Source organism: Zonotrichia leucophrys, chromosome 5 (assembly GCF_028769735.1).
Source record: "Zonotrichia leucophrys gambelii isolate GWCS_2022_RI chromosome 5, RI_Zleu_2.0, whole genome shotgun sequence".
In the NCBI taxonomy this organism is placed as follows: Eukaryota; Metazoa; Chordata; class Aves; order Passeriformes; family Passerellidae; genus Zonotrichia; species Zonotrichia leucophrys.
In genome coordinates this window covers 38,473,940-38,499,666 of record NC_088175.1, presented here as the reverse complement: position 1 = coordinate 38,499,666, position 25,727 = coordinate 38,473,940, and the positions used below count along the sequence as shown (strand labels likewise).

General features: G+C 40.5%; 1 protein-coding gene across 2 annotated transcripts in view; it reads right to left on the bottom strand.

The window, feature by feature from the left end:
* SLC1A2 (solute carrier family 1 member 2) overlaps positions 1-25,727 on the bottom strand; it is an 85,644-nt gene that overhangs the window by 54,249 nt on the left and 5,668 nt on the right. The gene's annotated exons all lie outside the window — the stretch shown is intronic.

The window sequence follows — 25,727 nt, the reverse complement described above, 5'->3', positions numbered from 1 at the left end:
CATTCTATTGCATGGCCATTGTGCTGGATTATCTTTTCTTGTAGTAAATGCTGCATCCATTCTGTGTTTACTAGACTGAACCCATAGAATAGTTATGACCTTGAAACCAAACCAAAAATGCCAATAGCAATTCAGATTTTGAAATTAAATAGATGCTAAACCTCATGTAAGTCCAGCAACCTGAAATTCATAGAGAGGATTGTGCTGGATGTAAACAATCAGAGTTTAAAAAAACAGCATTCAATATTTCTATTCACTGTTTGCTTTTGCCTGCCTCCACAGGTCCAGCAACCCAACCTACAGACTCTTTTGAATATTACATGCTTCTTACTTCCCTTAAATGCAGAATGGGGAAAAACCTTCTAAAGAAGAATCTGGACAATAGAAACATTCACACTTCTCAACGTAGAAGTTGTGAAATGACAAGTGGTGTTGTGAAAGTGACCCTTAGCATAAAGCTTGCAGTGGAATTTGGCCAGAACACCAACTCCCCCATGTGTCTTTTGGCAGCTGTTGCTGAAGTCAGCATGGCTCCAGCCAGTGGTATAAAGAAAACATGTATGTGAAGGAAAGAGAATTCATAACCAGACATTTCTTGTTTATTGGCATTTTCAAGGAGCAAATATGCAGCCTTGTCACATCAGCCTGCATGCGGTGCTATTGGGGCAGGAGAGCTTGTTCCTAAAATCCTTTGCCAGAGGAGGATGTAAGACATTGCAGTGATAAGAAAGGTCTTACAGAAGCACTGCAGCTGTCTTGCTCTGGAGTCATGCAAAGTCTGTTTTGCTCTGCAGCCAGCCTTCTTCCCTTTTGTCTCTGCTGGCATGGGCTGTGACACACCTGCTGTGCTAGACCAGAGAACAGTGGCATGAGGAGCAGCGGCAGCAGCTCACTTGTGCCTTCTCTTCCCTTTCCACTCACCTAGAAGCAGGCAAAAAGTGACTTAAAGAAACCTTTTTACTGAGGCATGATCCTGAAACTATGCCTAATGATAACGAGACACATTCAGCTGAGGAGTTTTAGCATATGAGGAGGTATTTGAAGCAGGAAAAGTAACATCTGGCTAGCAAGGGCTTCAGTATTTGTATAGATCTAAAGGAAGACTGGATGTCTGCTCTGATCCTACATTGCCTGTAAGTTTCACAGTGCTTATGTAATTAATTCTTCCTGCACCTTGCTTGGGATTTTTCCACCCTAATGTCTCTGTGGTCTGAATTAACATTCATTTTTTACTGCAATCAGTCATAAAAAGGTGGTGGTGCTGTCAAATTATTTTTTTAAAAGCTGAATCTGCTGTACCTGTGCCAAGCAATCTGTAACCAAAGTGATGTTTGAAATGTTGGATAAAGACTCAAAATGAGAGATTAATAAATAAATACAGAAGTAGGAAAGCAAACACCACAAACAACTGGAATGAATACCATCTTTGTTCTTTGCAAATGCATGTGAATGTCCTAACTCCAGTTTCATAACTTTGCATTCTGACATAAAAGGAGTGTACACAAGGAAAAGAGAAAGAGGGAAATTTCAATGGGAGATATTAACTTCTAAAGATAAGGACAAGACCTCATAAAGACACCTTCTCTTACTTAACTTTAATGTACAAGGGGGAAAAAAACTCACCCAAAGCAAACTTCCCTGGGTACATTCAAACCTCAAATCTTTGAGGGGCACAAACCATGCACTATTGTGCAATTAAAAGTGTTGGATAGTACACAATGTTTTCCGTGATGGAGTAGATTTGGTTTAGCTTCTGTTTTAATAATGCTTCAGGAAGTGCATGTGTGACTGGCACTCAGGATAAAGGTTAGCAGACAGCAAACAACATGCCCTCGCTGTGGTCACTCTCTGTGCTTAGCTGCTGGTTTTTACAGATTCTTTTCGTTTGGTTACTCATGGAGAAATAGGTACAACCTTGATTCACACTTCAAAACTAACAGCAGAAAAAACAAACATGAGGGGAAAAAAACTGCTGTTTGAAAATATTTTGCTAGAGTCTCTGAAACCTCTGAGTTGATGTAAACTATTTCAAGTCTGACTCTGCCCAGCTCCAGACCAGGTGAGCTCTAGAACTGACATATTTTGCTCCTGCAGACCTCTGTGGGCTCCTTCAAAGAATGAAGAGATGACAAGAAAGATGGTTTTTACAAGGATGATTTTGTTATCTGTTATCTACTTTATTCACTTCTCATGCCCACAGCAGTTTCACCTCTGGTTTCAAAGAAAAAAGAGCCTTGAAAGATCTCCCTTCTGCTCAGCCACTAGGGACTGAGCTCAGCAGGAGGAGACTCAAGTTCTTGTGAGCTGTGTGCAGCCTCCTAATGCTGGGGCCTGTACATAGGACACGGTGTCATGGTCTCACGTGCTTGTCAGAAATGATAATGCTAAAGGTTTTAGAAAAGGAGCCTGTCTGATTACTCAGCCTGACCCAAACTGCCTTAAAGGTCATTCAACTATCAATGAATGCATTCCTTTTTAGCAGATGCCTCAGGAGCCCTTTTCCACAGCCAATAAAAAGGGTACAAACAGGAAAAGTAACTGAATACCACAATAATTACAACTGATGATTGTCATGAAAACTGTATGAGATTTAGGGCATTTGATTTATTATAAGATATTACAGGAGTATAAGAGATTCAGATTATGCCATCCTTGGCTAGGATGGGCTAGGTCCCTCCAAGCCCCATCATGGCACTGCCATTACCCAGACAGTGGTGGATTTGCCTTCTGGGCCAGCTGCATGACAATGATCAGATTATATTTTGATGAAAAATTTAAGGCTATATTCGCACAAGGTCTCCTATTTTTCAATCAGGATCTTCTTCAAAGGAAGCAGAGAGGAGCTAGAATGAAGGCCCCCATTACTCTGCCGGCCAACTGAGATGACCAGGTGCAGAAGGCAGCTCAACATGCACCCTCCTACAGCAGTGAACAGAGCATGTTTCCCTTGGATACAGTTCTCCAGAACTTCACAATCATCTAGAGCTGCAGGGTACTAACAGGAGAGGTTTGCTAAAGGTTAGACAAGTTGAGACAGAACCCAGATCTCCTCTGTTCTTCTAAGACTCCATGCTTTTCAACCTGAGCCAAACCATATACAAGATAATGGGGGATTCCTGTTTCTTTTAGCAATTTTCAGAGAAAGCACTCAAACCTCAGGGCTGCCTGATAGGAGGATGTGGGCTCCTGGCTCTGAGCTACATGCCAGGAAAGATTCCCCTGGGTAGGAAGAAGGAGCTATCCCATTGCTGCTTTTGTAGATGTAAATCTCATTCATTACATGTCTGTCCAAAAAGGTAGACTGACTAAACTGGTAGGAGCAGCAATTCTATTCCTGTCCAGTATAAAGTTATTCCCTACAATCTCACAGATGCTAATCCATACTTTTCCTTCCTGTGACATATCTTCCAAAGACTTATACTATATTCCCCAGCTCAGTTTTCTCTAGCTCAAATATTAATATTTCAATATTTCAAGCAATAAAAAAAGCATTATTCAGTACTGATATGCTGCAGAGGGGAGCTTGAAACCTTTTATTTCACCTCAGCAGTTAGTGTCTACAATACCATCAAAGAATATTGCCGTCTCCAAACTTCTGTTACTGGAGCATGGAAATAATCTGCTATACAAATTCCTTTTGGGGATACTGAAAATAGTGTTCAGTGTCTCAGGGAAAAAAATGTTTCATACAATACTGTCAAACAAATAACTAATTACTTCCTCAAGCTAAATATTTTCTGGCTTTTTGGGACTGTATAGCTTAACTTCAAATGAAGAAGCAGATTTAATTTTAAAGCATGCAATGTTAACATGAGCTGAAATAAACTCAAAAGAATCATCAGTCCCCATGTTTCAGGAAGAGATCTTGCAAACAGAATAAGAGGCGGCCACAAACACTGAAAAAATCCTATTTAGTTGTTACACATGTAGTGTGTACATTATTTAAAACATTTGCCTTTAGAAACATTTTCAACCATAGCTTTTTGCTGATATGCTCTTTCTGTCTAGATTTACCAGTCTGGATTTGAAAAACAAACAGGATTTCTGCACTTGTTTGTTTCTTTTTCATTAAAATATACAAAATTCATGAGAATCTCGAAAAAAACTTTAAAAAATATATATACAGTTGACATATGAAGAACACATAAAAACAACCAGTCCAGAAAAGAAATCTTAGTTCCATGTTCTACACAAAAACACTTTAAAGGCACTATTACAATGGCTATAGGAAAAAAGCAGAGGATTTGCATTCCTGATCATATCCTCTTCCCTTTAAAGTTAGTGGCAGCTCTGCCCATCGGCCGAGTCTTTTTTAATCCAGCCAAAGGAAAAAGAAAAAAACCACACAACAGCTCACAACTGATGAACCCTGTGAAAAAATGCAACCATCCGGGAAGAGATTGTGCTGCAGACTTGATAGGAAGGCAGATCTTGGACTAGAAACATAGGCAGGAATTTTATGACACCTGGCAACTCTTTCAAAAGCCTAACTGAAGCCAGTTCATGCATCACCAACTGCCTTACAGGAGGCCTGATATCTGCTAATACACACAGATACACACTCCTGTTCTTTTATCAGTGTTTTTCCTCTGCTGTGGATTTAAGTCAGGATATAAGTGCTATTGGCAACTATTAGGACAATTTGGCATATCTAAGGAAAAAGTTAAATGGAATGAGCCATCTCAGCTTTATTGGCAACAGTGGAGATAAACCAGTTAATGATTAATTAGTTAATTAGTAGTGTTTTGAAGAGTTATAACTCCTTTAGACTTGTCCTTGACTCTGTCATGAATTGTTACTTTGGTGAATTGCCAAAATTCCGTGTACCTTCATTCACCTGCCAGCACAGTAAATGAATGGAATGCTTCCCACAACAGCATTATTAAGAAGCTGAAATGTGTTTGAGGCCACTAGAAGTTCCACTGCTGTTTTACTTTAGCTTTGACATGGAAGCCTGATGGAAGGGGGGCAGGAGGAGGCCAGCAGCACACACGCTGGGGAACAACGCCAGCCCCCATCAGGTCAAGGACTCAAACTGCCCAGTGCCTCACCAAATGCTGAGACCCAGAGCAGAGCCTCAAGGCTTCTGCCACTTTCACAGACAATCTCCTGAGCCTAAAAATGACACAAAAACCAGCCTCAGAACAGAAGCCCAGGAGAAAGCACAGGAGCACAGTCTTTATCTTGGGCTGGTGATACTAGACAAATTACTTGTTTCAGTAGTCCCTACCTGGCTCAGAGCTCTCTCCAGACTCTTTTCTAGTTCCTGATCACTACAACGTTAGGGTCCTTGCATATCATCCCTTCATAATTCTAGCTGTACAGACTAAAAGCCAGTGTGTTTTTTGCTTTTACCTTCCTCTTCCTCCCAGCAGTCTTCCAGAAAGGATATCAGCTTGAAATATATCTTACTTATTTCAAGCACAGGTATGATCTCTGCAAATTTGTATCCAAATTCTTTTATGCTACACACCTTTTGCCTTGAGAGGGAAAACAGATATTAAAGGCTTGTACAGAAAATGCTTTATCAATATATGTTGGTGAGAATTTCTGATGTTTCTTAAGAATAATTTTCCATTTTTCACCTTCTTCTGTCTCAACCTGCTGTGTTGGAATTGACATAGGCATCAGTTTTAGGTAATGTGAATTTTACAAAGTTAATGTTAGGACTCACGTTCCTTATATCTCAAAGATCATCAGCATGGGAAGGTCATGCAAGGTAAGGGAGTGCGCAAGTGTCACTACGCCCTTAATTTGCACAATGGTGTAGATGAGCCCTGGCCTTCTCTAGGTGCTCTCTTCCAAAGAAGAAGCTGAGACACAATACTGAGAAGCTAGTGCAAACCTTGATGTACCTCTTAGTAATTTTATTCCACAACAACCCACCCAGCATCTTCTGTTTCAAGCTGTTTGATCCCAGACACCCCAACAAAAATCAGAAATTATTTGCAGAACTGTTTTACGAGGACAATAACACATAGGCATTTGCCATATAAAAGACATTTAAATTTCTCTCATGCATTTTAAAACATTTAAAAATATTGACCTTAGAAAAATTACCTGACCCTCAGGTTTCTTACACCACTGTTAGAGAAGTCTGATTTTGCTAAGCCTAATTCTCCTTAGGCTGGCATCAGAGATTCATCCTGGAGTCAAATGAGCTCTGTAGTGAGAACATGGACCATCAGTTCCCTGGATTCCCTCCTGGGATTGTAACAATGCACATTAAATGAAAATTAAAGCACTCTTAGGCCAGAGTTACCACAGGTTTTATTTCCTCTATTTAAATTCTGTTATACCACTCAGCTTAAGAGAGTTAAACCAGCATAAAACTAAAGAGATCAACAATGCAGCATTTTGCTGTTTGCTTGGTTAGATTACTTAGCTGCCAAGGATAATCACCTAAACATTTTCCTCTCATGCTTTACCACAGACATAAAAAATCACTGTCCTTCTATTGTAGGATTCTAGACAGCTTTTGTCAAAAACCAGGGTGCTCTAATTCAGACAGTGTACTAAACTCTTATTTAGTTCTAATTACATTTCCTAAATGGTGTCTTTACCAAGGGAAAACAAAGAGGAAACTAAGATAGTCTAGCAAATTAAATCCCATTTGTGGTTAAGCACAATAGCAAAAATGAAACTTCTTAGAAAATCAGAATATGCCACCCAAATTTGTAAAGCTTAAATGAAGTTAGACTCTGTCGCCCCCTGCACAATGAAAATCATCATGTTTCAACTCAAGACTCTTCTCAAAATGCAGCCATATTATTATAATGTAGAAAGACAATAAAGTAAGATTTTTCTAGAAAGAGACCGACATCATTGGCCTTACTATCTCAATGACAGCACTCCCTTAGGTGAGCACTGAGCATGCAGAACACTTCCTGACCCACTGAACAGTGCAATTCATCCCATCTGACGAAGTTCTTCGCTTTTCCGATTTCTCTCTCCAGAGGCAAGTCAGTGATTTTGAAAGCACTCCGTGAAGAACACTGACTGTAACCTCATGTGGTCCACAGTTCCAGACACACAAACACCATAACAGAGCTCAAGGAGACCAGTCACCAAAGACATCTTTACCTTTCAGTAAGGAGCAAAATAAGTTCCAGTTGTGAACTGGGAGTTAAAGGAGGCTCTCTGAAGAGATGTTAAGGTAGAGAGCTCTCACCAAACAAGAGCTCTTCTCGAAACGTTCCACAAGAGAGGCCCTAAATCTAACCTGCTGGCAAAATGGAAAGAGGTTATGCTGAATATAGCAAACCATCATGAAAATACCATATTATAAACCCAAGTGACTGATAGCTTTATTATGATTGGAACAAAAATCTGTTTTATTTTTTGGTTGTACTGCATCTCTTGTAGGCTTTAATATAACAAAGGTAAGTCATCCCATAAAAAATTAGGTATTTAAATTAAGATATAATACCAAGTGGGGATCAGAAAAGCATTCCATTATGAAATAGGCTGCTCTATGGGACAGAAACTATTTTTTATCTGTGGCTGTAGCAGACTGAAGGAAAAAACCTTAATGTTTAGTGAGGAGGCTAAGGTTAGGTGCTATGAAAACTATTCTACTCAGCAGAAGTAAACTGTGGCGGCTGGGGGAGTAAACTGTGGCGGCTCTTTGCTAACTCTCTAGTTCAAACAAAAAAGAGTTGGAGAGGGACTTAATACACAGGCAGATAGTGAAATGACAAGGGGGAATGGTTTTAAACTAGCAGAGGAGATATTTACATTAGATGTTAGGAAGAAACTTCTTACTGTGAGAATGGTGAAGCAGTGGAACAGGTTGCCCAGAGAAGTTGTGGATTCCCTATCCCTGGAAGTGCTGCAGACCAGGCTGGATGGAGCCTAGAGCAACCTGATCTAGCAAATGGTGTCCCTGCCCTTGTCACGGGGATTGGAATGAGATGATCTTTAAGGTCCCTTCCAGCCCAAACCACTTTCCTTCTGTGATCAAAGGGCCTTGATTACTTGATTGCATTTAATCTCTTACTAATTATCAGTCTGCCTCAGATAGTGAATGTGTTTTACAGTTTATGCTGGGAAAAGGAGTCATGCTGCTCTCTGTGAACCAGGCTTGAAGTGCTAAATCCCTAACAGTGGTGTCTGGGTTGTTTGGGACCCAAAGCACCCTGACACTTTTCAAAGAACATGGCATTTTTAAGCACCAAGAATTTCAGTGATGTTCATTAGCAGGAAGATTCCAACTGACAGGTCTGTACACGTGCTTCTTTAATAGCATGATGCCAATTAGTCATTTAAAATAATGCTGGATTCCTGATTTCTTCAAAAACACAGGATACCACAGCCCATCTAGTGCAGAGGTATTAAATTGTTATTTATCATATCTCAAAACAAGACAGCTGTTTCTTTGCTATATGATTGTGATTCCATATTGTTTTAAGCACTGGTGTCTATTTGTAGTCCTTGTACCTATTCATGGACAAAAGCATGACAGTTTATTTTTAGTGAACTTTTTTCCCAAGCAGTTTTATTTTAAAGCCTGACTAATCTTTGCTGCACCACAGACTAGGCTGATCTCTTGATAAATCTTTGCTTAGATTGGTGGCTGAGCAAGACGACACCAAGTGTTTTTTCAGTTAATCCTCTTTTATATCTACCTTTAGAAGAGGGTAAGGAAGACACAGAAAGAGCCACACAGCATGCAGCACCTCCCTGGGATCCTAGTGCAGCCTGGAAAAGGTGGGGCAGCCACATGCATTTTGTTGTATTCTCTCTCTCTACCACAGTCTTTTCAGCAGCTCTACAATGGATGATTTTGTTAGCTCTGTCTGCAATTACTGACTGCATCTCAAAGAGAGAGGAAAACATGAATCAGATTTACTTGCTCAGATTTTCTTACTTTTATCTTAGCCTCTCAAAAAAGGATGCTAGGAAAAAAAAACAGCTGGGGGAACAACAAGCTCAAGTAACAGAATGGTGCATTTTTTGATATATATTATTGTGGAGTTTTATTACATAATAAAAACAGTACCAAAGCCACCAACAGTCTTAGAAATCTTTCTCCTGGAGTCTGTGACTGACAATTACACAGCCTGAGCCTGTGAGACAGAGATGGACAGACACACAGAGAGATCTCTTTTGTGTTCACAGCCTTGTAGCTGCTAATTCTGAGTGCCCCTTTCCCTTATACTGGGAAACATGATGCAATGATTATTGCAGGTGGCATAAAGGTAAGGGTCACCTGGACATCATGCTATTAAAATCAGGAGAGAATGCTCTGGTGTGAGGGAGGTCCTAAAGGCAGAGGTACACATGTATACACAGCAGGCATATGGGCACAAGAAAAACTATTTCACACACTAAGAGTTATGAGAAGGACAAATAGTTGACTCCATCTGCCCTGGAAGTGTCAGCCTAGACCTTGAATTACACCCAGATAGGTAAAGACCCAACAAGTTTTCCTAATCTGTGCTGGAGTAATGGCCATGTGGAAAACAGGGAAGCTCTGGCAGGCACCTCCCCATTTCACCGTGTCTCAGGGCACAGACACCGTCTGATTTTCTTCAGTAAGGAAAAAATCCTTGGCTTCAGCTTCCTGATGTGCTCTGCAGACAAGAAGAATGCAGCCTTTATTCTTCCAAGTAATCTCACAGGGACTGCTTGTAAGAGGAGGCATTGCAAAACCAAGCTTGAACTCTTCTGCCCCATGCTTAAGTAATTTCCTTTCCATTTCACAGAGGGAACTAAGATACAAGTACAAGAAAACACTGGATCATTTTGGTGAAATGACACCTAGATGTACTACTCAACTCGAGATGTTTATTGAACTCTGGGCAGTGAAATGCCTTGAAAGTGCAAGTAAAGGTCTCTATAAATATTTGACTAAAAGTTATAAACCAGTCCCTAGTTGTAGCATTTTGCCTTTCTTGGGGCATGAATTTTGGCTCTTAAATCCCCTGGCCAATCCTTCTAATGCTTCTGGAGGGAAATCAGCTGAGTGGGGTAGGGCTCAATACAGGGTAACCTTCAGAGAGCCTTGTGGCCATCAGCTGTCTGCAAGAGATGGCTGAACTGGCTGCAGGACAGAGGAAAATATACAAGTGTCAGGGATGGGTGGAGACTAGCAAAAAGCAGCATTGCTCTTGCTACAATCAGAACTTCTGGGGTTTCTGGTAATTCTCTATTTTTAACTCAGTCATGAAGCAATGACTCTGTCCAAAGCAGGATGTGTTTATTACAGCCAGCCCCTGTGGGCTGAGTGGTAATCAACACAGTGCAAAAAATATATATCATCCCCAAACCTTGTGGATTTTCATGAAGGTTTACTGATATTTATTTTTATTTTTTCTGTTTGTCCTCTTTTTTTCCATTATTTTTTCTTCTTTTCTTTGATTTTTTCAACCTGATTTATAATGTTTTCATTTTAAGTCTCAAGCAAGAGGGAGTTGCCTTGAATATTCCTGAATCAGGATTTTATCTGGGTTTACTGAATACCTAAATTATCTACTGGGGACAACCCCACTGCTAATCTTATGGCCCCACACATTCCCCAAAGGCCACTTACTTCCCTCCCTGCTATCCAGTTTTCAGTGGGTTGCATTTCAGGGTCACTCCTTGGCCTTAGTGAAGAGAACATTTCCATCCATGGACTGCACCCCACGTGGGGAAGGAATAGATGACTTTGGGGCAGTGGTGCAGATAATGAAGAAACTGAAGATAAGCAAGTGCTCCCTCTCTATTGTGCACACTGAATATGTCAAGTGTGGTGGAAGGTCTCAAAAACCTAGGTACAATAGGATCCCACTGCAGAAGAAAAAGGAGGGCTGGATTTTTTTTTTTAATTTGACCTTCCTTCTCCCAAATAAAGCTCTAAACCAGATAGGTTTAGAGATAACCTGACTAGTAGGTTATCTGGGCACTTCCTGAGCAATTCAGGTGGTATGCCTTGTGATGTTGGAGTCACTTGCCCAGCCTACTCTCTACAATTTCAAGAAATTAATCTTCTACTCTTTCCTCTAAAAATGTCCAAAACTGTCTAAGGAATCTTGTCATTAATGCATAAATACATGCATACATTTGGATTCTTTTTCAGTAAATTCAAGTTAATTTTTCCCTTTTTTTATCTGACTATTCCTAGTTATATCTCATGAGGACCAAGGAAATGAATTGCTTTCCTTTCTTCAGAGTACAAATATTTGTCTCAACTGGCAGCATTATATCTCAGCTCAGAGCTCAGCAGTAGAATGACCTCATATAAGCACAGGCCACTTCCTTAAAACATCAGAGTAGTAATTTCTCCTTCCCATGGCAGTAATGGTAAAGACTGACTCTTCTTTTCCCTCTCATTCTGTCAGTCTAGGACAGAAAACTGACTTCTAACACAAACCTGACAAAGAGCAGGAATCTGTGCTTTGAACTACAGGTTTTCCCAAGAAACTTACAGTGCTGCCACTTATTTGAGGTCAGCTGGTTGGCCTGCTGAACACATGAACTCTTCCATTTCCCTCTGAAATGGGATCACACATTTACCTCTACAGAACTGCAGTGAGGCATGATCTGACTTGAACAATTGGCAAGATAGTTGCCTACTCTTCAGTTTATTGCTTTTCCTAGAAATAGAAGAATGTCCTATGATAAGCACAGGCAATTTACTAACAATGTTAATACCAACATTTCTCCTTCTCATGGAAGTAATAGTAAAGGCCAACTCTGCTTCTCCCTCTAATTTTGTAGCCTAGGATAGAAAATTTATTTTTAACCAAAAAAAAAACCAAACAAACAAAAAAAAAAAAAACAACTGACAAAGAGGAGGAGCTTTTGCTCTGAACTGTAAGTTTATGCAAGAAACTTGCTGTGCTGCCACTCCTTAATGTCAGCTGGTTGGCCTGATCTGCTCCCAGCTTTGTTGAACAGATGAGTTCCCTTATTCCCCCTGAAATGGGATCACATGTTTACCTCTATAAAGCTACACTGAAGCATGATGTGACTTGAATAGTTGGCAAGAAAATCACCTACTCTTCAGTTTATTGCTTTTCCTAGAAATGATCAATGCCACCTGCCAGGTGTCTCAGTAAAGTGAAGCATCCCACACCGCTGATTTTTTGGTTCTTTTTTTTCCAAAGGCCTCATTAAGGGTTTGTGATGGACAGACAGGCAGATACAGCTCTAGTCTGTCTGGCTGATGAGGTTATAGTATCTGTTCTAGACCATCAGATACGGATTTCAAACCTGTGTGTAGAACCTGTCTTTGGTCTCATTCCTGCATATCAAAGCCTAGATGGAGAGCCAAGAAAGGACAAGAAGAGCTGTGGAAAAATCTGTGCTAATAAAGATCACAACAATAATTGTCAGCCCACAGTCATGTCTGAGTATACCAGACACCACAATGTGAAAAGATGGAGTTGGAGTAAGTCTTTGATTAAGCTGCACATCCCCACAGCAAGCGCTGAATTTGACTCAAAGACACAAATTCCCGTTCACAAGGCATTAGGGTGATGCACTGCACCCTACCTCAGCTACACAAGTGGGAAAAAAATGTCTCTTATCTGGAGTCACCAACCAAATCCCTTAGTGAGTAAAGACTAAAGACAAATCTGAATAAAAAATAAACCTGACTGTACATAAATGAGAAAAATTGGTAAGTAGGATCACAGCAATAAATGGTTTTAAAGAAGTAAACCACAACAGCAGTTATTCAGAGCCTTTTGAAAAAACAAGCATTGTGTCAACAAATTCTGTAAGCTTGAGGTAGTTGTGTGATCCTCTGTGAGCAGCTGCTGTCCACACCAATCCCAGAACACAGTAGTGCACCTTGATCTTGCTGTTAAAGGTGGACAAAACTGTCCTCAAATCATGCCACTGGCATATTTCATTTCCAAGTTTGTCCCCTTATCTTCATTATGATTTTCATACTAAGCCCTAAAAAGAATTTCCAGGAAATTTTATGAAAGAAAATGTTTGAAGTATGTTCAGGAGAGGGCTGTGGTATCCTGTGTTTGATCTGAGCAAGTAAAACTCACTATGAAAACTCAATAAATAGTGCAAAACCAGGATTTCAAAGCTCATCAATATAGCTTCTATTTTCTTGTAATATTAGAACACCACAATCTTTCCTTACATATGTATTGGTCAAAAAATAGTTTGTGGATTACTGAATGTACAAAAAAACCCTTAAAACCTTCTACAATACTTTTGCAACCATGACAATTCTGCATAGAAAAACTGTATCAAAAACTAGTGAGAACTCAAATATTCTCCAAAATTTTTTTTGTAGTTATTACCTAATTTTAATGTAAAATAGGTAATTTTTTAAATGTCAGGAGGTATCTTGTATAAAATAAATTAAATGAAGCAAATTTTGCATTGGAATTCTCAAGTTCAGAGGAAGAAATTTCCTTTTAAACATATCCCATTCTGTCTCTTAATGGTTAGAAAAACTGTTAGAGCTGCTTAAAGTTTGAGAGTGGAAGACAAAGCTCCAGGATAAAATATATAAGAAAAAAAATCATATAGCTTACATGATGTACTATGAAATTCCCATGCTACCAAACTCTTGCACTATTTTCTCATTAAAATACAAGACTCCGCAGTGATAAGGAACAGAATTTAGCATTGTCTGCTGCTGAAAACACCAAATAATTTGAACAGTGTATGTCTCGACAAAGGGCAGGCAGATGTGTGTACACTGAAGCTGAGGTTGCCCCATAAAACACACAGCCTGCACCTACCTGAGAGATGAATGTCTTTATAAATGGCAGGCCAGCAGAAGGTCACATCTCTGCTGACATAAGCTCATGGAACTGTACTGAAGTCAGTACAGTGATGATCAGTGGACACAAGCAGAAAATGTATCTCACTGAGAGTAAGTAACAAGAAGTACCCTTTCTTTCCATTTTCTGTCTGACTATACTTCCTGGAAAAGCATTGTTTGGTTTCATGTTAACATTATAATAGGATCTGTTTCTCCTAGTGAAGGACCAATTGTATATGGACACAAATGCACTCACACAACCACCTCCAATGTTGAGTTAGAACAGCTTTAGTCTGTGTCCTTTGGCCAGAGAAGTCTATGTCACATTTTTACACAGCTCCTTCAGTTCCCTGGAGCATAAAAAGCAAGTCAGAAGGAATGGTGACAGGTACATGGTTTGCTTTGTGGTGCTGACCATGATGTCAGAAGGCGTGTCTCACAGTTTGGGCCATTTTTACCAGCTTGAAGTAATTATTATTTATAACAACACATAACTCATTACTGCATGAGTTGTGCACATGTTGTCAGCCTTGCTTCTCTCATAGGGCCACTCCTCTGTGATGGATGAAGCAACACACAATGTCACAATGTCTGCTATTTTGGGAGAGGCAGAGTTAATTTTACACAGTTGAGGGTGTTGGTGTTGCAACTGAGTGGAACTGGCTGCCTAAGGGAGAGGAATTGGGATCATTCTTGGCCTCAGTCCAGCCTGACTCGGCTGTGACTGAAACGCACAACCACGAACAGCAGTTTTGTGATATATGTAAAAGGAGTGATTTCAGTCCCTAGGAAACAATCCCACAAACCACAAAAACATTACTTGTGGCACACACAGCAGGGAGAAGCCAAAGGATAAGTGTCTGTTGGAACTGGATTCACTCCTTGCAAGCAGCAAGATGAGATTTTTCAAGCATACACAAATCAGATGCTTGTACTTTTGGAGGCCTCCTTAAAAGACTGTACTGAAGCAGAGACCATCCTTCCCATGGAGAAACACCAACCCAAATCTAATCCACTCGGTTGCTCATTTAGCATCCTTCATGAGCACTGAATTCACACTGACCTAGAGGAAATAACAAGCATGCTAATATGAAGTAAAGCCATCAGGTAACTGTGGTTCAGTTTAAAATCTAAGGCTAGGAGAGAAACAAAACTCAGAGAAACTGCATATGACTAAGATCTAAAAGGCAAATGGACAGTAAAGAGAAGCTTGGCAGGCACATATTTCTGATGAGCTGTGAATAAGATAGTAGGAAGCAGAGAATAACAGGTAGGAAAAGATAATTCATAATCTCTTATGTTGCACTAGCATGTGACAATCCACATTAAAAGTTTTAAGTGGACTACAGTATCTAATTGTCTAGACAGAATTTTAGTTTGGCAGGTTGGCCTTTGGGTTGAGGCTCTTGTGTGAAGACCTGACAGAGATCAGATCTCAGGTCAGCACAACCACATCCTTCCTGATCCACCAGACAAAGTGCTGTGGGGTCAGGCCGCAGAAGGGCTGCTGCACGCCAACCCTGACTGCCAGGGCTCAGCAGCGCAGAACCAGACTGCCCTGCTCAGGCTGACCAGCATGGTCACCATGACACTGCACACAGGCTCATTTGGCAGACAAGACACTGGGCTAATGAAGCAGCACAACTCTCCTGACTGGAATTGCCCAACATCCCTCCAGCCCACAGCAGAGGCAGAGCTGTCTCAGCACAGCAAGGGGATGGAAGATCTGAATCTTGGGACTACCTGTATGAAGAGGCAGCAGCTAAGTTTCGGCTCTCTGAATTAATTTCTGACCAAGTCCACCTCTTTCTGTACCTCAAGTATCCACCTATACATTCCAATCTTCATTTTACCAGCATGTTACCCTAAAAACAGCAGCATTAAGCAAACAGGGAGGATCTGGTCTTTCTCCACTTCTTAAAAATGTGATTACCTGAGTTTGATTATATGAAATGCATTTCTATTCTGCTTTGGGAAGCAAACAAAAAAATTCACAGATATTAAGTTCAAACTATGTCATAGTTTCTATTACAAAGCAGATCTGAGTATTAGGAATTCTATCTTTTTAATACAAATCTTTGCTCTCCATCTGCTAGCAGAATTGAATTCCAGGTTTGTATTTTCATAAGACAGGAAGAAAATCTCACTCCAAAACTTCAACTTAGAAGTTGTGTTATCAGTGTATTACTAAATGGAGTTTCACTTGCCTATTTACTGTATCTCATTGCAGAAAAAAAATCCACTTAACATATGTGAGCACTTTCCTCACAGGCTCACTAAGGAAGCATCTATTTGGCTTGTTTTGGTTTTCTCAAGTCATCTTTTTTTAGTGTTAATTACACTCTCCCATACAGCCTTTTGGGTCCTTGTGGTTATTTATTACTGTATGGCAGCATTTACTGTTAACAAAATGCTCTGTGTGAAGGGAAAACTGGGAAATATCACATAAATGTTACTGAGCTTTACCTCTTAAGGGGATTTTTTATCCACTGAACCACAAGCAATCATGCACTATTTTTTTATAAGTGTCCTGATTCTTTTACATCCACAGCACAAGGGAATTGTGCCACAGAGGGAGCAAGGCAAAGTCTGAAACAAACAAAGAAAGGCCTGTGGCTCTGACACTGTATTTCTAAGCAAGTATGAGTCAAATTCATTTCATGCACAATATCCAGTGGTTTTATTAGCTGCCAGGTTCAAAATTGCAGAGTGCCTCATGTACTGCTATCTGGTAGTCAGAAACAAGCAGAGTCAAAATCAATTCTTCAACCCCACCTCCTGGCCTCATCTGGCCAGTCCTGTTTATGACCAAGCTGAGGAAAACAAAGCTGCAGAAACACAGTGCACTGAAAGAAGATGAGATTTTTTTGAGGGAGCAGCAAAGCCTTTCCAATTCTAAAGGCTTGCCTGCACTAATAATCCATTGTGGTGTAGGCAAAAGTAGCATTCTGGGTCTCCTATACTTTCAAGGTATAGTCAGCTACTTTGCCTTGAGATAATCCTACCTTTGTGAGAAATTACTGCAGAGTAGCTCATGCACAGCCCATTAGCAAACAACTTCCTTCACAGAAGGCAAGCCCATACATTTCCAGACAAAATGAAGGACTTCTAAAGAAAGACTTTCAGATAACAGGTAATCCAGCAAAGCATTAGAATTTACATGTGACATATATAATGTATCCTATGAAAGTCTGGGCTTGAGCAAAAAGACCAGCAAGTTCCACCAACACTGCTTTTTTGCTGCCAGCCACACTGGCAATAGTCTCACTGAAGGAAGAGTAAGCCTGAAATTAATTTTCCACTATTACAACTGATGAGAACTGATTGCCAGAACAAGGGCAAATAGCCAGGGCAATCTGTACTGGCAAAGCCAAATAAGCGATGCAAAGCTGGCCAAGAGAGGTGGAATTAAATGTGCACCACCTTCCTCACATTCCTTTGTAATTAACTTTTATTTGCTGTTGCAAAGTGGTAAGATCTAAAAAGTAACCAAGAGGCAGAATACCTACCTTACATCTATTGAAAGAAGTATTTGTTCAGCACTGTGAAAATCCTAGAATGCACCTTTTCCTCACTGTCTTTCCAATTCAAACCTGACACTTGTATAATGAATTAGTTCTAGCAACTATTGAGTCTGATTCTAATTCAGGTGACTAACTATTGCCAATAGTCTGAAAAAAATATGACATAGAGGCTTATAGTGTAAACAGAAGAGAGCAGGTGGCCAGCACTGTTAAACCCTACTGTAGTTTTTGTCAGGGGTCGCTACTTGATCAGTTCAAAATATTGAGACAAAAATTTTCAGGTCTAAGGGGTGCTAAAATGTCTGTGCAAACTTGTGGGACACTGCATGTGAACAGTGATGTGCATGTGAGTGTGGGTGTTTGCTCTCACAGTCACTGAGAACACACTCACAGGAGACACTCTGGTTCTGAGTCTGCCAAGAACCACCAAGGAGTGCAGGGCAGGGAGGGTCTTCAGAAGAAGCTCTGTCCATACAGGCACTAAACAAGGTGAACAAAACTTCCACTCTGTATGTGAATGAGAGATTTTATGACAGTTCTGGATTTAAGGCTAAAATCTGGAGTCTTTTCTGTTCTACATACACAATCCGAGTGTTTCAAGAGGCATTACAAGTGTAATTTTTGAACAGAAGGATACTCATCTAAGAAGACAGAAAGATAAAGATATAGCTCAGCCACTCCTCTACCACCTTCTCCAAATTCTGGACAAAGGAAATGCTGAGGAGGAAATACAAGATAAGGATGTCTAGTACACTCATTTGCCATTACAAACAAAACACCTGCTAGAATATTCTAATTTATACAGGGATGGGACTGTGAAGATCACTTCCAAAGAGCCCAAATACTTCTTTTACACTGAACTTGGACCACGATGAAGAGAAATTGACAATAAAATCTTAAGAAAGGTGTTTTGAGGTCAGTATACCCAGACACACAAACCAAACGATAGTTAGGCCCTCCTCACTTCAATGGGAATTTTGCAGCACATCAAATGGGACAATTTACAACTATGCCATGTTTTTCAGTTATGTCCTGGAGACACCTGACAATTTAGTGGCAGATTACCACTTGGGATGTAACAGTGACTTCATGCCTGAATGTGTTTTTAGTATGTGTCTAGTATGCATCTTTACACAAGAACATTCACAATAATTGTTTATGGCCAATTTCAAGAAAACACAGTATTCTGTTCTTTTACTCTTTGTAATGCAAAAAATATTTTTCTAGGGTGTGATCTTGCTACCAACTGATATAATAACTTTTCTGTCTCCTGCTACTCTGTCCTGCTAGACAGAATCTAAAGTTATGGCATGAGTGTAAGTCATCAGGAAGACACTCTATGTTGAAACATGACACTTTATTCCAGGAAACTGTTAAAGGAACAACAAGCTTCAGATGGGTTTTGACTTTCCTGTTCCTGGGCACTCTTTTGTAATGGTCCACAAAACAAACAGTGATGGAGATTAGCAAAATGCAATAACCTGATCACCTGCCAATAGAGATCTTTCCATTCCAGATTTTGATGTACATTTGGCACTAGCTTATTTCCCATCACTGGTAAATGTCCTGTCTATCTTTCAGGTATGTGCCCTTGATGTCTAAAAGCCTAGATTTACAAATCAGCCACTCTTAATTAACCCGTCAGTTCACAAGAGTGCTTACAAACAGCAGTTCTGAGAAAGGCAGTCTGTCTCTAAAAATGAATCATAATTGGCAGGTTTACAGATAATTTAAGCTTCACCTTGAAAAAAAACAAACTGAGAGAAAGCAAAAGGAGAATCTAAGCTTTCCCAATCAATTCAACAAATGTGAAGACAACATGGTATTTTTGTAAGAGGAGGGAACCACTGTAGGTCCACACAAAGAGGTAAGCTGAGCCACTCATCTGGTCTCCATTTGCTCTAGTCAACCAGAGCAAAGGCATAACCAACATTATCTGTGATGGAAAATATGGGAAACAGAGAGTTTTGCATTGCCTGACCGGCCATGGTGACTGGAAAATTTTCCTATCCACACCTGCAGATTCTGGTGTTACAGGGAGAAAACTTTACACGTTAACTCTCCATCTATAAAGACAAATTTTGGAAAATTGTTCTTCCTGTACATGTCATTTTAGCCACAAAGAGGCACACCTTAGGCATACTAGTCTAATAAACAGACTGGAACAATAACACCTCTATGTAGCCATACTTGATATATCATGGATGAGAAGGGAGGTTGACCAAACTATCATTTTTCTTGATGGCATGGAGTATAAATAGAGGGTAACTGGCTAGAAGTTAAAATCCTCCTTCCCTTTCCTTTGCCTCCTCCTTGGAAATAATGAAGAAACAGCATATGGCAGTTATTGTGATGTCCTCGTGTTATCCAAAATCATGAAACACTTACAGAATGGTGTATGGTCAGTGAGTAACCCAGGGTAATTATGAGGCATTAACACACAGGTAAAAGATGGTAATTAATTTGTGCCACTCTTTTCAGTTCACAGCCTTGCAGCCACATCTGACCTCCAGGCATCAAGTGCTGTTTCTGCAGCTTCAGTTTGATATTTGATGGGTCTGTCCAATCCATGCCCTGTTCTGCCAGGGTCCTTTTATCAGCACTGACCAGCTTCCAAGCAACAGTGTTTAGTGCTCCCTTTGCAGAAGTACAGCCAGAGGCTTTGATGTGAGAGCTCTATTTCTTCTCATCATCTCCAGCACTCAGCAGGCTATGGCTGTCAGAAGCAGCCTGGCAATCTCAGACATCTGCTGACTGCTTAAATCCTCCTGTATTTGCACGAGGAGGAGGGATATGTCAGCTCTTACACTGATTCAGGCATCACAGGGATTCTGTACCTTCAATGCAGAGCTTGAATAGAAATATTATGAACTGTTACCAGCCAGTGGAATTAAACTGTCACTTAACACGCAAGTTCTTTGTATCAATCCTACAATGTCATTCCATCAATTTGTCAAGGAAGTCTAAGCAATGAACAAGTTTTATATGCAGGTCAAATAGCATGACATACAGCAGAAAATCATTTATACTTATCAAAACAAAGGGCAAACCCAGACTGAGTGATCCAGGCACATGGGAAAACTTCACAAATTAAGTATTATTGATTTTTGTGGTTTTATTGTTAGGGGTTACCGATGCTGGCTTCACGGGGTATTTTGGGAGCAAGTTTAAATTGAACAGAAATAAAGACACAGGCATTCAAGCTTTTCTAAGACTACATCTTTACTAGAGAAGACATAAAATGCATTATCTTCTCCTGACTGGGACAATACAAACAGATTAACTAATCACTGATATTTTCAATTAGAAACATTTATCTGTAGGTTAGTGAATAAATAATGCCTACAAATTGAGTTGGTTTTGGACTCCACCTTACTCCTTACCATCACCATGGCCGCAACATCAAAGGCCCATAACAACTGAGGCTGTCTCTTTTTTTAGCTGCAAAAATGCACCACACAAAGAGGGTTTGGTGATAAACACTGCCACACCTTTGCTGCAGCACCTTGCTGGAGCTCTGTAACAGAGTGTAACTGTCCAAAGCAGACAACTACCTGTCTTTCCACTGTAAATGTAAATAACACCACACAGCTAGGCTCTGATCTCCAGCCCAGGCTTTCGGATGCTGTCACCACAATGACAAAAGGCTCAAGTGGATTGATCTCCTACGATGCAGAGGATTCCAAAACACACATAACTGCAAAACTGAAACACCTAAACAATGTACCTCATTTGGAAGGTAGGTAAGGCAAAATGGTGTAAGTATTTAAGAACACTTGGTAACACAATACTTCCATCTAAGCCAAGAAGCTGTTCAGAATCCAGGTGGCCAGAATAGGATTCCTTCAGTGCAAATTTAGCTGCATATGTTCTTGGTTTATATTTCACTAAATCCTTAACTGCAACTGATAGTAACAACATCATTATTTAATATTATTGAGGAAAAAAAGAAGTCCCCACACTGTCCCTGTGGGTTTATTGTTTCCTGCTGCCCAGTAAGTCTTTCCACCTATTCACTGATTTCAAGCCAGACACAATTAGGGGAGCAACATTCAAAAGACACCGAAGCCTCAGTTATCAAGTAAGAATGAAGACCCCCTAGACCTCCCTGAGAGAGGCTGCAGTGGGAGTTCAAGCTTTATTTGGTTTGCAAGGGTGCCACCGTGTGACACAAACCCGTTACCAGAAAAGGTGACAGGAATGTCCCCCTCAAGGCACTCCAGCAACTCACTTGAAGAAACGGTGACTGCTGTGAGGCCCTTCTGCCCTAAGTGTTGATTATTACCCATTACTGTATCTTTCAGAAGGTCCTCCCCAGGTTCCCCTTGGAAAGGGTTACTGGGAACCCCCTTCAGCAGACCACCAGGGAACAGATGCCTGCAATGGGACAGGAACAAAAGCAAGAAGAAACAGCTAATCCTGGAAGCAGCAGAAGTCTTCTTACTAAAGTGCTTTGGTATTACAGCGAGACATGTTTTGTGTGTTTTTTCCCCTACACAGCTGTGAAGGTTCCTTTGGCATTATTTATGTCAATAGAAATAGTATTTCCTAACAGTTTCCAGCATGGGACACTGCAAAATGCCTGTTCTAAGTCCTCCTAAAATGTCAGGTGAGCGATTCTGATCTGTTTTCCACTACCTGACCTAAATTCTGGGATATAAATAGCAACCAGGTGTTAATTAATTCCCATATGCATGCATGTATGTGGATGACATGTGTTTCTATACACGTGCGCTTTTTGAGACAAATCTTTTCTCAGTTACCACAGCAAAAGTAGGTCTTACACAGATAAGGACCAGATGCTTAATTAGTGAGAGAGTTTTCTGCCTCAAAGGAAGCGTACCAAACCATATATACTTGAGATGCTGCCTCTGCCATTGAACGTGGCCCAGAACCCTCTGCACACTTGGCATGAATTTGCAACAGAAGCCTCCACATTCTGTGTGATTGGAGACCATGGTTTACCTCCAGGCATGCTGTGTCCTGCAGCAGTCTGTGCTGCTCATTAGTGACTTACACAGGCAAGTCTACACAGATTCAAAGGCCACAGCAGCACCTCAGCTTGTGGCTGCAGAAGGAGCCATGCTGCCAGCATGCACATCAGCAGCCAGAAGATGAGGAGAGCCTGCCAAGAACACCTGCCCACCAGGCAACACTTACCTGAGGTGTATCAGTGACCAACTGAGGGTAAACTTATATTAGCAATTTAGTCCAAAGTGAGCTTCTGGAGTGAACTTCCTGAAGATGCCCACCTGCTGTGCTCTGGTTCACGCTAAGGAGCTGAGTTACATTTGGATTAGGCTACACCAGGAATGTTCTCTAGAAACACACCTAAGTAACCAGCACCACGTGGACTTAGCAGGTCCAGCTGTCTCTGTTGGGTTGGATTATTACTCATGTATACACAGCCTGAATCCAATCTCATGAAAAATCAGTACATGGATCAGCATATTACAGGATGGTGTGCCAGCAGTACAGGGCATCACAGCCATAGCCAAGAACTAGGATACGAATATACTACATGGAAAAGGCTGTATACTGTGTATTTGTCATGCACAGAATCTCAGAAAAGCTAAAGTTGGAAGGGAACTCTGAAGAGCCTCTAGTCCACTCTCATATCCCCAGCTACACATTACGTACGTGTTGTCACTTTTTCAATTAAGGAAGCCATGGTTCCAGGCAGTTGGTGGTTTGTAAAACCCACAAATGCTGGCCCTAATTTTTGTACTCATAAATAGTGCTGATCTTTTTTTCCTTGCCTTAAGAAACAGGTTTGAGACGCTGTGTGGGCTGAACCTGGGATACAAAGGGTACCTGTGTCTGCCTGTGTGCTAGGCTGGCAGATCCATGCTAGTGCTCTCCTGCACTCAAGATAATTAGCTGGACTTAGAGGCTGTCATTATCTTGGATACAATACCAGACTAATACAGTTACAACACTTTCAGGATCTAAACTGGTCCCTGGTCACGTTGCTCCTCCATACTGGAAATGTACCAGAAGAGTTCGTACCAGAAGTGTTCATCAATCCCTGTAAGAGGGTGCTGCATCAGACACGCCTGTCCAAAGGAGTAGGAATGAGCAGGTTTGCTCCCTGCACCTTCCAGACAGCCTTTGTGAATGATGAGCAGTGTCAGAAGCTTAGCAGTGCACGTGACTTGTTTAGCAGTGATCTCTGTCATTGTCCCTGCAAGAGCGCAAATCCCCAAATCCAAACTTCACTCGGCGGCTGGGTAAATGACAGTACAGAAAGTACAACAAACAGTTGGAAAGGCAGACACCCGGGCTTCCTGCCTCAAGGGAGATGAAGTCCTCCATCTGGAAACCACATGGCATGGCTTGAGGAGGCCACCAGTCAATCAGAAGTGCAGTCATTCCCACACGTGAAGCACAAATTCGGCAGTAGGGCTAAGTGAGACTAACTTGAATCACACAGAGATGTGAACTAGCAGGTGATGCAACCTTAGACCCATTTACCTGTTTTCCCTGGGATAAATTAATGCATTTACACTTTTGATAAGTATTAGTTTGAATGCATTGTGTGAACACTTTGTAAGTGTTCTAGTACCAAACTGACCATTTTCTCACTCACACAGATTTTACGCTTGGATACATCTTTGACTATTCTTAATCCGCCAAAGGGATGATAAATTAAATTTAAGCTTGCCCCAAAATACCTACTTCAGAGGTGCTATCCATTATCCTCTTATTAGGGATCCAGTTGATAATGAGCTATCAGAGAATAAGAAAAAGCTCAGTTCATGGATGGGGCTCAAGGACTTTGACTTTGGGAGTGGCAGTAGCTTCCTGCTCACTGAACATTGAGGCAGGCAGCCTCTATGCCTCAGTATCATTACCAGTACTCAAAACCAATGTTGCAAAACTGCAGTTGTGAAAATCAACACTGCAAAATATACTTGCAGGGTGTGAGATTGAAAAAAAAAAGCTCAAAACTGAGGAAATTTTGGAAGCAACAACGCTGAACCAGCTGAAGACAGAAACAGATATGCCTTTTTATGCAGCCTGCAGAAAAGGAGGATGAGGGAGGACTTTATTGCTCTCTGCAAATCTCTAAGAGGAGATTGTTGGCACCTTGAAAAACACAAAAAAGACAAATACTGTCCTAGTCTACTCAAAACATTTCCTTAATACACAATGAAATATTTTCCTTTATATTGGAGGGCCCACCATTTTAGTGTTCTTAACTGAAGATGACACTAAAAATTTATTTTTGAAAGTAAAAATTAAAATTATTTTAGTTTTTAAAATCTCATTCTATCATCTTTTCTTTAAACACTTCAACAAATTAGATTTCTCAGACACAGCAATGAACCTGAAGTACTGCATTTTCTTGAATTCCACACTAGTCTCCTAAAGATGCCTGTAATTAGCAGGAATATTTCTTAATTCTTTTATGCCCTGGTCCTTATTTAGTTCTTCCTTGAGCTTTGAACTTAGTCTGTTTTCCTTCCTAAGGACTGAAATGTATTGTAGTTAATTGTCTTAAAACTTCAAACACAATGACAGCCTTAAAATTTATACCGAAGTAGGATCAAATATATAAAAGCACACTTATTTGTATTGCTTGTATGCCTCTGGTAATAACATTTTAGAGTAATGACCTGGAGGCTAAAACTGTGTGAAACATTGTAGTGAGTTGGCAAAAGAGGAGTTTCATTAGTGGATGGACAATTACAGAAATGATGGATTTGACAGATCCAGCCAGTGTTTTCAAGAAATCATACAATTAATTGCTCTAAATAGCAGGCATTATAACACATTCTGCTGGCAAAGGGAATTAAATCCCACAGAAAATGGAAAGCTATTACACGAGAAGGTACTAAAGATGAAGGGTCACTCGTTAGCACTGCACCCTCACCCCACACCCCTCACATGCACAGACTGCTTTGGAATGGAGATAACCCAACACTGAGGCTCTTGTTAGTGTGGGATCCACGTCCACACCGAGTCCCAGCATTCCCTCTGTCACCTACACCACTAAGGAACCCACATGCCAAACACATCGACTCTGAAAGAGGACAGAGTTTTAATGTTACTCTTCTTAAACTGAAAAACTGTTACACTTTAAACACTGCACACAAATTTACAGGTTTTAGCAGTCTTCATTGGGACAGCCTTTAGATCAAGGAGAAACAGGAAAAAAAGGAAAGAAAATGAAATGTTATAATTTGCTAGTACAGCAATACTTTGTATGCTGACTTCTTAGTGCATTGTATACAAACATCTACACATACATCCACGGAGAAGGCTGTACATATACATATATACACACATACATACATTTATCACATACATTTATCTCACATAAACCTATGGTAAGATAAGGCTTTTGAGCGCTTAAGTTATTTTTTAAGATAGCGCAACCTCCCTTCATATATCTAATCCAAAAATATAACCTGCTGTTTCCAAGAAGTTCAAAATAAATAAGCACCTGTAGATTTTATAGGAAACATTAACCCCTGTGT